Source organism: Mus caroli, chromosome 12, assembly GCF_900094665.2.
Source record: "Mus caroli chromosome 12, CAROLI_EIJ_v1.1, whole genome shotgun sequence".
NCBI classification, from domain to species: domain Eukaryota; kingdom Metazoa; phylum Chordata; class Mammalia; order Rodentia; family Muridae; genus Mus; species Mus caroli.
The window spans coordinates 81054892-81066675 of NC_034581.1; the positions used below are offsets into that span (position 1 = coordinate 81054892).

Sequence of the window (11784 nt, forward strand, 5' to 3'; positions counted from 1 at the left end):
CCTGACTTCATTCAGTGATGAACAGCAATGTGGAAATGTAAGCTGAATAAACCCTTTCCTCCCCAACTTGCTTCTTGGTCATGATGTTTTGTCCAGGAATAGAAACCCTGACTAAGACATAAATTATTAAACATATTAAGTATTTTATTTTAATTTAATATAAGTAATATGTTTAATAACTTAAATACTAGATATAGATCTAGAGAATGGAAACACTTGGGCCTGGACTGATTTTGATCGATATCAAAAGAATGACAAAGTGCTGACCAGCTTGGTTGGCAAGTGGACTTGGGAACAAAAGGGCAAAGCTGCTGATGGCTTGAAAATGGTAAAAAGCAGAGAACTCATTGCATGACCCGGGGTCACACCACAGGATCAGAGGAAGCAGCGTGAAGCTCTGTATCTTAATGTTCACAGCGAGGCTGGTCTCAGACCATCACGCCTCATCCTTATAAATGAAGTGTTCCCGTGCGGTTCACTCCTAATGTGAGAATAAATGGGACCAAAATATTGTAATAAGAGTAGCACAACTAGGGTTGACATTTCTGCTCTAAGTTATCTTTCCGGAACACATCTCTCTTCCTGGGTGAGGAAATGGAGCGATGAGGAGAGAAACCAGACACCAAGACAGACAGTTTGCTGTGCTTTTCTTCTGCAGAGCACCTGTGCCCGGCAGGGGGAAACGACCACGCCCCATACACTGGTGGGCTCCATCTATCCAGGGTGTAGCAGTGAAGGAGCCTTGGGGGTGGAGGAGTGAGACCTTGAGGGGAAGAGGACTGGTATAAGAATTTGGCCAACCTAGGTAATAGGGATGTGTTCCTTTAAGGGTTGCTCCCTGCTCCAGAGGTTGTCCCCCCCACACACACACACACATACACACCCTTACACTTCATCTGACCCAGCCTTCAGTGCAACTTACCACCTACCTCAGGAGTCAGGTACCTAAATAACAGGGGCAACAGGGAGTGCTCCCACAAACCATCCTCCTTTTTTACCATATACTCTAAGAAAGTGTTCCAGCTAGCATCTGCCCTTGCAGCCTGAGTCTAAAAGCAGACACAGGATCTAATCGTTAACAATTCAAATCCAAGGTGCACACTGAAGGCCTGGCAAAACTACCGGCAGAATTTTGGAGCAATTTACTATGGATATGAGAGTTTCTCCGCGGCCACCATCCTCCACCTCTTCACATGATTAGCTAAATCAGAAATGTATTCTCTTTTCTTGGTTTTATTAAGGCAATTAAGAGCTGTAACTGTGGCACAGCTAAGCCCCTTTCAATTAAGGGTGAAGAGGAAAGAGCCCAGGGGGTCTTAAAACTCAGCTCAAGAGATTGTACAAAAGAGCAGTACATATGGTCACCACCAGATGGCGGGCTTCCTGTTTGATTTCCCCCAACCTGATCACTTTAATTAACAGAGAAATGATTCTCAACCACCATTATAGCCTTCTAAAGTATCCAATCACTTGCCCTTGTTTCTTCAGATAGTATAAATTCCTTGTCTTTACCAAAGTCCTTAGTGGGATGTTCTCGTTCTGTTGTTGTTGTTGTTGTTTGGGGGATGTGTAAAACTACATGTCCTCTTTGTTCCCAGAATAACGACTCTGAGACTTAATTATTTATAAATAAATATCTAAGCCATAAGCTTTGGCTCATTCCCCAAATATCTCATCACTTACATAAACTTGTAAGTGTTAGTCTATGTCTGCTACGTGGTTGGTTGTTGCTTCTCAGTTTCACCTGTCTGACTTCTTCAGAGTTGGTTGAATCTCCCGCACCTTGACTCTTTCCCAGAATTCCTCTCTCTTTGCTGGATGTCCCACTTTCTAATCCTGCCTCAGCTCATTGGTCATCAGCTTTTTATTGACAGGTGCTTCCACACAGTGCAGAAGAGATTGTCTCTATAGGGGTCGGAGTGTTTTTCCTGACAGGGTTTCTCTGTATAATACTAGCTGTCCTGGAACTCACTCTGTAGACCAAGCTGACCTTGACTTCAGAGATCCACCTGTTTCTGCCTCCCGAGTTGTTAAAATAAAAGGTGTGTGCCACTACCACCCGGCCTTGTTTTTGTTTTTATTTTGCCAAACCCCACCTTTAAAGAAGACAGTGCCCAAAGTCAGTGAGGCCCAGGTCATTTATGAGTTCAATGTTTTGAAGAAGAAGGAGGAGGAGGAGGAGGAGAAGCTGCCCCAAAACTTTACCCAATAGAGAGGTTGTGAATATTCTGTTTCTGAATACAGTGCAGTGGTAGGATGTCTGTGCCTCTGCCAGAGCACAACAGGGAGGAAAGGAGAGTCACATAAACAGAGCCAGCTGTACACCCACTGCTCTCTGGGGGTTTGTGTGAGGTTAGTTAGTCCTTAGCTAGAGAACATCTTGAAGTCAAGGGGTTCCTTACTGAGCTTCTGATCAACGTCCGCCTCCCCTACAGACATATAATTTAAATTTTAAAATATATATATTTTTTAAAGCACCAAGTTGGTTGAAGTAAATTACAGGCTGTGAAACAGCTGGAAGTCTTTAGCTAGGAGCCTGCTCCTGGGGCCTTCTGAGCTCTCTGACTCACTCGAGGATCTATAAAATAAATCAACATCCTCAGAAGAGGGGTCTGAATTCACATCACCATCTAAATCTCTAAGGGAAAAATACTCAGAAAACACGCAGCCATGAGCCTAGGGAGATGACGCAGTGGGTAAAGGGCTTGCTGCTTAATTAAGCCTGAGGACCCGAGATCAGATCCAACTGCCTTGCACACATGCCTACAGCCCAGGTCCTAGGGGTGAGGGGCAAGAGGGTGCCTGGGGCTCTAGCCAATCTGTGAACTCCACGTTCAGTGAGAGACCCTGTCTCAAAAACTGTGGTGGAGAACAATAGAGGAAGATAACAGACACCAAACTCTGACTTACGCATGCATGTGCACACACGTGCACACACACACCAAAATAAAGACCCCACAGGATACTCTTCTTTTACAGCTTATTATCTATCTATACAGGAACAGATTATTTTCATACACTTAAAACAATATATGATAAGAGATTGATATGAAAATCTATAAGTCATATATAAAAGAGGTTTTCAAGAATGTAAAACAATATCAACATTGGTATGAGTCTCTAATGTGAAAAATAGAATTATTGTTCATAGAAATGTGTAAATTATGGAGTCTTATACTAACATGTATATAATTTGTACTTTTATATTATTTCAAAGCATCTTAATGAAACTTTGAATCTTCACCTAGTATAGTAATATAATAAGGCAACTATTGAAATGCAAGCTCTTAATAACCATTCTAGCCTCTAAAGAGGTCTTAAACCAAAAGGATTAAGAACTATTTTAGGAGTATGATCAATCACTTGTTAAACTCTTGTTATTTATCATTCATTCCTCAAACAAACTTACATGTTCATGGATATTAATTCAGCACTGTCTGCAATGGCTAAGTAAAGAAACACTAACTGGATAGCTAGCATTGGGGGAAGATTCAATGGTAAATGCTCCTCTGGGTTTAAAGCGATGACTCAATCAGTGAAGAGCTTGGTGTTCCAGCATGGGCGATCACAGCCCATATCAAAGGCTGGGTGGAGCAGCACATCCCCATAACCCCAGCATGGGGAGGGAAGAGACACAGGATGCTAGGGGCTCACTGACCAGCCAGTCTAGCTAACTGGTGAGCTTCAGATTCACTGAGAGATATCACCTCAAACAATAAGGTAACGATCAACAGAGGAAGATCTGGTGTTGACCTCTAGTCTCCCCACGCGCACATATGCATGCACATATATGCATACATGCACATGTACCCACAAAAATAAATATGCATTGTCTGTGAGCCTACTGCAATTAGATATGCTAGTATTATACTGCCTCAGAAAAAGTAAGGTGAAGAGCAATTGAGAGAAACAACTGACGTTGACCTATGACCTCCACAGGCATGTGAGCATGTGCTCCTGTATGCACACGTATGTACACACACGCACACAACTGTACAGCAAAATGTTAAATGAAAAGTCCCAAATCCACAGCACCATTGGATTGTGAGATGTGCAACGTATGCACGTACGGCTTAATATGTAAAGATGAAAGCAGCAATCGGCTGCTACGTTCTGTCAGGCGCTGAGACCCGGATGGGTTCTTCTTATTGAACTGGAAGTCATTGCTACTTATCTATGTGTTCTTTAAAGCAATATTTTTCAGCCTGAGCTCCCCGGGTCTCTTGCAGTAAGGAAAAGAGCTCATTGTCCTTTTCCATTTAACAAGCCAAAGGGCTTCCCTGCCTTTGAAAAGCTGACTTCCTCTAGCAGACCTCAACAAAAGTGGCTGTCTCCAGGGCCTCTGGGAACAGCCTCTGACAAATGGCAGATCTGTACCAGCACGCAGCTGTCCTGGCGGCAGACACAGTCACCGAGGAGAACCAGTTCTACAGAGAAAGTGCCCAGGCCTGCGGTCTGTCCAGCCCCAGACAAGGGAGCCTTTGGAATGAACAAAACTAGGTCTCCAGCCCTCATCCTTCCTCACCTGCTTTGACCCTGGCACACTGCAGATTTGTGCTCGCTGCATGGCTGTGCCCATGTACTTCACACTGCTTCTGAGGATGGGAAGGGCAAACATTGCAGAAAGATGGTTTCTACTTCCAAACATTGTCTCTTCTCTTCCCTCCATTAACGAGGTCCTGTGAACATTCCCCCTCTCCCAAAAAAATAAAAAATAAAAAACTAGGCTAATTCCACCTCTTAAGTCCAAAGGAACGGTGGTTTTATTCTGTTACAGACTCCTGGGGTGGGCATCAGGGATAAAAGAAGTGTGCTCAATAACTAGGGTATGGTTTTAGTCAATCTGTGGCAATTAGGAAGATGGGGAGGGGGCCTGATGTTATAGAGAGGGATGTGAGGCACAGTGGAAGAAGAATAGTCAAGTCTCATTATAGTGTGGAGGGCAGTCCACTGTGTGTGAGCCAGCCTGCTCACTCGCTTACAATCTCCCCACCCAACTTTGAAGCAGACAACATGTCCAATGAAAGGTCATCCAGACACTAGCCACGTCTGTAACTGGAAGGGGGTGGGTATTGAGAGTAAGGCCCCTGGAAGATTCCAGGGAGAGGCATAGCCAGAATGGGATGGCAGAGAAGTGGTCGCCTTGCCACTTGACTTTGGTGTGTACATGTGTACGCATGTCTGTGCACAGGCCAGGGGCTGATGTTGGATGTCTTCCTCAGCTCTCTCCACCTTACTTTAAAATTTTCAAATGTGATGTTAATATATTTGACGTGTGCAGATGTTTTGCCTGCATGTATCTCTGCACCACATTCATCCCTGGTGCCCACAAATGCCAAAAGAGAGTGTCAGATCCCCTGGAAGTGGAGTTACAGGTGATTGTGAACTATAATGCAGGTGCTGGGAACCAAACCCAGGATTTCTGGAAGACCCATCTCTCCAGTCCTTTCATTTTACTTTTTGAGACACAGACTCTCACTGAACTTGAAGCTCATGAACTGACTAAGCTGGTTGGCTAGCAAGGTCATCCTCCTGTCTCTGCCTCCCCAGCACTAAGGTCACAGAAGTATGAGCGCGCGCGCGCGCGCGCGCGCGCACACACACACACACACACACACACACACACACACACACACACACGTGACTTACATATGGTGCTGAGGAGTCCCACTCAGGTCTTCTTGCAGGGCTAACACTCTACCCTTTGCCGACCACACCACAGCCCCAGTCCCCTCATATGACCTGTGACAGCTAAAACTTGGCTTCTCAGATTCAGAAATCTCCCATCCCAATCTCTCCCTTCCTTTCTCCAGTGGTAGGTGAATGTGGATGTGGCTGAAAGACAAAGCGCTCCCGATCCCTTTACCCCCCTCTCCCTCTCAACACATATATTAAATATAATAAGCTTCGTTCCAGCCTTATGGAAAACTGCTCTCCCCACCTCCCCATTCCCTGCCAGAGGATTCCTGCCAATACTTGGGGTTCCTTAAAGATGTCTTTTGAAAAGGAAAAAGAGAGAGAGAGAGAAGATAGTGACTAGCTATAGTCACAATGAAAAGTTATAATTTTCCTTGGCAGCCAAAATTGCCTCTTTCCTGACACCATCTTTGATAAAGCTGTGCTGCACACACACACCCCTTCTTTGGCCTTGGCCTGCTTAACCCTCCCAGCCTGATGCAGGGATATTTTTCCATTCACATGACATGGGGTTAAGGCAGAAGAAAAGGTGAGCTGCCCCCCCCCACCCCATTAGCAAATCTTTCCACCCCTTGATAGAATCTGCAGACCATTTGTGCGGCTGGCAATGACTAAAGCAGCCGAGGTGGGGGCTACAAGCTTCGGGAAGCTTGGACACTTTTTCCATCTGGAATCCCGAGGCTGTTGGTGGCAGGGCCAATTGGAACCACGTTCTGTTTTGGGAGACAAAGCTTCCCTTGAAACTGACCATGCCAATAAGAATATGAAGTTTGGCGGCACTGCGGCCAAGAGATAGTAGACAGAGATTGGCTGGGAAATGCCACAGGCACGTGGCTCTGACTTTGGGGAACTGAGCCCCGATTGTAACTCCTCAAAGACCTTCCTTGATTCGATGAAGAAAAAAAAAAGAGAGAGAGATTTTAGAACTTAACATTCAAGCAGGGACATTGGAAAAACAGTTCACAGCCAGCCAATCTCTACCTCCCTTGCCGTCATCTTTCAGCTGAGAGCGAACCTGCTGCCGCAGCACTGGAACAAGGCTGGGACTCAAGTTACCGCAGAAAAATTTGTAAATGCTGAGTGTCCCTGTCGACACAACAAATGAACATCCTCTACGATGCACTCAGCCAAATTCCAAGGTCTAATTAGGGACAGCGAACAATGATTTAATATAGATCCGTGTTTGCTTACAACTCCCTGCATCCAATTAGGGGTTTGGGGAGCAGATTTCCAGAGCACTGGAGATGAAAGCCATCTGTCACAGCCTGATTCTCTAAGTCCACCCTTCCAAGAAAGCCCTCTGTGTCGCCTAATAGAGCCAAAGAGAAACACCTCCTCCACCTGGTCTCAAAGTCAGTCAGTCTTCTAACTTGAAATCAATGAACAAACATAGGCCCAGGACCAGCTCAGCGCCAAATCTGATTTTTAGTTTTCTCTCCTATAAAATAAAGCTGTTGGATGTGGCCTGGTGGCTTTCAAACTTGTTAAGACAGTGGAAACTCTCCCCGAGAGGGAAACTTTATAAGAGGACTCAATTTCTAAATATATCTATGTCACGGGGAAGAAATGTAGTGAGCGTCCCAATCGGACAGCTGGAGGGAAAGAGCTTAGCTCTCCTTGTCTTAAATTCCCAAGTAGATTATCAGCCTCTGTGTGCTGAATCACTGCCTGTGAGCATTAAGTGCTTGGTAAATGTGGTATAGGGACGAGACGCCTGACTCACTGGAAAACTGCAACATTGAAGCACACCGTTAACCAGGTTATCCAGTTGTGAGGCTAAGAGCACTCTGGGGGCTTTGCCTTTGAGCTGCTTTGCACAGCAGTAACTGGAGAGAATTTGTTCCCGTCATCTTTATTTCCAAGGCATATGCATCAGTTCTGTCCTGTAGAGGTTCAACTGAGTCCTTTTCCATCCAGTTCCAACTTACACTGGTTCAAGTTATGATTTTAATTTTACTTTAGATAGGGTAGCCCAGGCTACCCAACCCTATCCCGAGTAGCCTCAAACTCACTATGTAGCCAAAGATGACCTCAAACTTCTGATTCTCCTACCTCCCAAGTGCTAGAATTACAGTTGTACACCACTACACATGGCTTATGGGATGCTCAGGAGTGAAAACCCCAGATTTGTGCATGCTAGTTGGGACCCAAACTCAGGGCAAGCATTCTACACTCCCAGCTTTTAAACTTCAGAGGTTTTTGTGTTTTTTTTTGTTGTTGTTGTTTTTGGTTTTGTTTTGTTTTGTTTTGTTTTGTTTTGTTTTTACCAATGGTGTGACAGCAACACAAGCTCCCTAGAAACCATGTTTCATATTTTGAATTATTGTATTTTCTTGGGGTTGCATTATGCAGTAAGGTGATTTCCCATGATGCTAGGCAGCAGCAGTGAGTTGCAGCCTTGTGGTCAGATGCGAGGCTGCCACATGGAGAAAATGGCTTACACTGCAGTACTCTGTGCTGCCGGCATTATTTGGAAAGTGTGCATCCTGCTTAGCTGATGTCATAGTTACTTTTCTATTACAATGAAGAGATACCATGACCAGGGAAGCCTGATAGAAGAAAGGGTTTATTGGGCTTACAGTTCCAGAGAGTAAGTTTGAGACCATCATGGTGGGGAGCATGGCAGCAAGCAGGCAGGTATGGCACCAGAGAAATAGCTGCTGGTTTATATCCTCATTTGCAGCAGGAGGCATAGAGAGAGGGAGAGAGAGAGAGAGAGAGAGAGAGAGAGAGAGAGAGAGAGAGAGAGAGAGAGAGAGCACGTACTAACTTTGACATCTCAAAGTCTACCTTCTCAACAAGGCCACACCTCCTAATCCTTCCCAAACAGTTCCACCAGCTGAGGACCAAGCCTTCAAACACACGATCCTGGGGAGGAGAGCGGTGTTCTCATTCAAACCACCACAGCTGGCACGATGGGACCTCAACTGAAGAACTGCCTCCATCAGATTGGCCTGTGGTCATGTGTACTGGGCATTTTCTTAAATGCTAGTTGATGTAGAAGTGCCCAGCCCACTATGGGCAGTAGGTACTATGCCTGGGTAAATGAGCCTGGGCTATATAAACAATTAACTAAGCATGTGCCAGCAAGCCAGTCAGTAAGTATCCTTCCTTCATGGTTTTTGCTCCCAGCTCCCTGCCTTGAGTTCCTGCCCCAACTTTCTCCCATAATGGACTGTGACCTGGAAGTGTAAGCTGAAATAAACCCTCCCGTCCTCTAAGCTGCTTTTGATCATAGCGTTTGGAACGCAAGCTAGAACTCTGTGGTGCGTGCTTTTGCATCGAGTCGCATCTACAACATGCCTACTTCTATGTCCTACATCCACATAATTATTCTGCCTTTTTATTTTCAGTACCCATGTTCAATAAACAGCAGGTGGGGGTGGGGGTCCAGTTGTTTATTATAAAGTACCTTGTGTATTGATGACTGTGCCACACGGTGAGCCGACAGAGAGGAATCTCAGCGGGTTCAAGGCAAGCTGGGCTAAGCCACGATGCTCGTATGTGTAAGTGGATGCATCAAATGTGACCCCGTTGTAAGTCAAGGGTGCCTCTCTTTGGAAGCTGATTTCATTGTGGCTGTATTCTCTGTGCACCAGCACAGCTCTGGCTCCTCGTGTGAACAGCTTCTAACAGCTTAATGGTTTTCATTCACAGTAACGAAGTAAGATCCTTGACGTGTTCAGTTAGTATTTGCTTAAGTGTCACGGTTTCGTCTTCCCTTAGTTGTCAAATGGCTTTGTGCTTTAGCTTCAGGTTCCCATTCAAATTCCAACCGCATTTACCTGCAACTGACTTTAAAAACCTATGGAGTGGGCTAGAGAGATGGCCCAGTGACTAAGTACACATACTGGCCTTACAGAGGATGCAAGTTCAAACAGGCGCCAACACTGGGCAGTTCCCTAGTAACTCCAACCTGTAACTCCAACCTGTGGGGTTTGCTGCCCTCTTCTGCTTCCATGGGTCCAAGGGCAACTACATTCACATGAACATGGAATCAAAATATGACATTAAGTCTTTTTTAAAAAGAAATTTAAAAAAAGAAAAATATGGTGCCCAGACTAACAGAAGCAGCAGCCAGCAGCCACAGCCTTCACCCTCTCTTGCCCTCCCACCTGCCCTATGCCACCACCCTGCCATGGGGGTCTCTTTTCTCCTTCCTCCTCCTCCTCCTCCTCCTCCACCCCTTGTCTTCCCACCTACCCCTATTGTACTGCCTCTGGCCTTCTCCTTCCCGCCGGCTCCCTTTCTCCCCTCTGTGGACTCACTCCTCCAGTGACCAAAGACCTGACCACTGAAAATCCAGTGCTCTGTAACTGCTAGACATGGACACTGATGTGACTGAAGGTGGATTAAATGCCAACCATTGGGCTAATTACACATGGAGAGGAAGTTGGCAGTGTCAGAGAAATAAAAAGAGAAGCTGCTGCTAAGGAGATACACGAGGAGAAAGGTACGCATATCAACTTCCCAGAAGGGGATTGTCCCAAGAGAATTATACTTTGGCTGGACTGACTAATGTCACCTTCAAAACCTTTGCTAGGATCATTGACAACTGGGAGAGGACATAAGCAGAGCTGCGACCAATAGCACAGCTGTCAGTAGACAGCCCCGTTACCTTATGGCTGGTGGTCCTTCCTAGTCAGTGTGGCTCTCTTATTGGAAAAGGTGGTTGGAGAGTCAAGGAAATGAGAGTACAGGGGTTCAGGGGGAGGTGGCAGGAGATATGCTCGCCAACTCAACTGAGCGGGCAATCGTTATTGCTGGCACTCTGCAATCCACCAGTGAATAGGTCAAACAGATCTGTGTGAGCCTGTTGGAGACTCTCTCCCAGTCCCCCTTTCCCCAGGGGGTGACCATCCCCATACAGGCCCAAGCCCTCCCTCAAAGTTCTCAAATTATCTTTGCCTGTGGGCAGGACAGACAATGACAGTGACAGTTTGAGCTTTCCCCACACCACCCTGTCCATGTGCCTCAACCTTGACCTAGAGGAACCACCTCTAGAGTCCTACATCATTCAAAGACAGCACGCCATTCCACACCCGGATTTGACCAAGCTGCCACAGTAGACAATGCTATAGTCTCATTTTCCCATGACCCATGGCAACACCAGATTCGGAGGCATGAATCCTGCTCCTCAGAGGTGAAAGGCTATTGGGTAGTTTTGGATGCGCCTGCTCAAACTACTTCTCCTGAACTCACCATTCCAAATGATTTGATTGGCTGCATAATTGTTGTCAGGGTACCAGAATCAATGAGATCCATCAGATGTCTGAGTCAAAGATCAAAACAGCAGACCCAATGGAAGGACAGGCAGGTTACCATCGTTGGATCTTGCTGCCAGCATTAGCCTGGCTCAGTGTCTAATCTGTGTCAGGCTTTCCTCAGAGACAGGTGGCGTGCGGAACAGCTAGAACAGTGCAGATTCATCCATGATCCCTTTCTGGTGTTCACCACCACCCATGATCCATCTGTATAGTTACTGAACAGTCAGCGGTTCCAGGGTTTAAGACATTTGTACATTTTCAGCTTCCATAAACTTTATCATCGACCCATGATATTTTAATTAAAGTGTTTCAATTCCTTCCTCCAAAAAAAAAAAAAAAAAAANAAANAAAANAAAAAAGAAAAGTGCCGGGCGTGGTGGCGCACACCTTTAATCCCAGCACTCGGGAGGCAGAGGCAGGCGGATTTCTGAGTTCGAGGCCAGCCTGGTCTACAAAGTGAGTTCCAGGACAGCCAGGGCTATACAGAGAAACCCTGTCTCGAAAAACCAAAAAAAAAAAAAGAAAAAAGAAAAAAGCAACACAGATCTTCAAGAGTAAGACATTTTGATGGGAAGTGATGGGGCTAACAGGACAGTAATCAAGTTCCCTAAGGTGAAAGGTCAAGGGGAGGAGTAGTGACTCTAGCCCATGGGGGAGGGTCTGAGGCTCCAGGAGCTGAGGGTTGAAATAGAGAAGCCACTGACCAGTATGGCAACCAGGGGCAGGGGTAGAAATGAGTGTTCCGGCCTCTTGTCTTTCCTGCCATCATGGGAAAACCCAGGCAGACCAAGGGTACTAAGGAGAACTGATATACCCGGTG

General features: G+C 45.9%; 1 pseudogene; it reads left to right on the top strand.

Annotated features, from left to right (window-relative positions):
- Positions 1 to 10022: 10022 nt before the first annotated feature.
- Positions 10023 to 11111, top strand: LOC110307427 (annotated as a pseudogene).
- The last annotated feature ends 673 nt before the right edge of the window (positions 11112 to 11784 follow it).